General features: G+C 30.3%; 1 protein-coding gene across 4 annotated transcripts in view; it reads left to right on the top strand.

The window, feature by feature from the left end:
* Positions 1-1,030, top strand: part of Ube3a (ubiquitin protein ligase E3A) — a 38,260-nt gene extending 37,230 nt beyond the window's left edge. For all 4 annotated transcript variants that reach the window (XM_070136628.1, XM_070136631.1, XM_070136632.1 and 1 more), the window contains exon 10: positions 1-1,030. This exon is cut by the window's left edge and continues 33 nt beyond it. The gene's annotated coding sequence lies outside the window, so the exon portion shown is untranslated.
* The last annotated feature ends 331 nt before the right edge of the window (positions 1,031-1,361 follow it).

Genomic DNA, 1,361 nt, shown 5'->3' with positions numbered 1-1,361 from the left:
GCGAGTTAAAGTGAGACATCGTGGGCTATCTGCAGTGCCTGGGCTATGGAAGACCAGCAATTGGAGTGTTGTTGGTCTCTTTACTTGCTACTTAAAAAAAAATGTTATCCTAATTGGCTTCAATCTGTAGATGTAATTTTGATAATAGTCTTCACAAATTTTCTTTCTGTAGGCAGATATTCATTATTCAAAGATGTTTTCTCTTTTAATCATCATCAGAAGGCTTTCCTCATCAAAAGTCTCAAATCTTGTGTACAGTATTAGATTTTTAGGGTCCCAGAAAATTGGATTTCTAATTATTCATATCATAAAAGCTTCATCATATTGTAATGGATAGACTTGAAGAAACTTTTAGAATGCCCAGTTCTGTTTACTGGTCTTGTACTAATTTCAGAGTTTCAGACTGTTTTCCCAATTGAAAAATTTATGTAGAAAATTTGGTCAATATTTTATCATAGTACCTGTTAAAAAAAGCTAAATTTTTATTTAAAAGAAATGAATACAAATGAGATATCAATTCTTCAAGTTAAGTTAAAAAATCACCATATGAATTTTATTTAACTTTTAATCATTCACAAAATCAAACAAGCTGGATATTTGGGTATACTTCAAACCAGCTCCCATTAAATCAGTGCATCAAACGATCATATGATACACATTTTTAAAAAGCCTTACTTCATGCTGTTGCTTTTCTTTAAAATCTGTCAAGTGCTGTCTGTGAGAAGATTGATGCTGTGTGACACAAGGTTAGATACTATATCAGTGTAAACAAACAAAATAGGAAAAGAAAAGAAAACACAACTTGGAAACATTCAAATGCATCTCAATATTTTAGTATTTTTGTATGATTGGTTGAATGCATCTATGTTACAGCTATCAGATATATTGAAAGCGAAGCAGAGTCAAGAAAGGTAACACACACCCAGAGAGGTTGACATCCCACGCAGCATTTTGTTTGGCTGTCAAAGGTTTATACATTTTGTATGTGATACTTCATTGATAAGTGTAAATAAAGAAAATGATATTGAAACTTGCTTCTTACTTTTGCCTTAATGGATTATATTATATTTGATAAATGTAAGCATTTTTTAGTTAGCCTGAATTTCAAAGTTTCCTATCTGTTCAAATCATATTTTAATTTAATTTTTGATGGCTTGAATGTAATGATGTTTTTTATTTTAAAAATTGTGTATTTAGGCTGTCTGTTCAAATCATAATTTGTTATTTTTAATGGCTTGCTATAGATGAAGATACCTTGTAAAATGAGTCAAATAATTTATTATGCAATAGTTCATAAGAACATGGACAGAACACTTGCGTATGCCTTAAACTGAAAGATCATTTTCATTGACTCATTTCAC

The sequence above is a fragment of the Penaeus vannamei genome, chromosome 22 (genome assembly GCF_042767895.1).
Source record: "Penaeus vannamei isolate JL-2024 chromosome 22, ASM4276789v1, whole genome shotgun sequence".
In the NCBI taxonomy this organism is placed as follows: Eukaryota; Metazoa; Arthropoda; class Malacostraca; order Decapoda; family Penaeidae; genus Penaeus; species Penaeus vannamei.
Note: the sequence above shows the minus strand (reverse complement) of the source record. Positions and strands in the feature narration are given on the sequence as shown.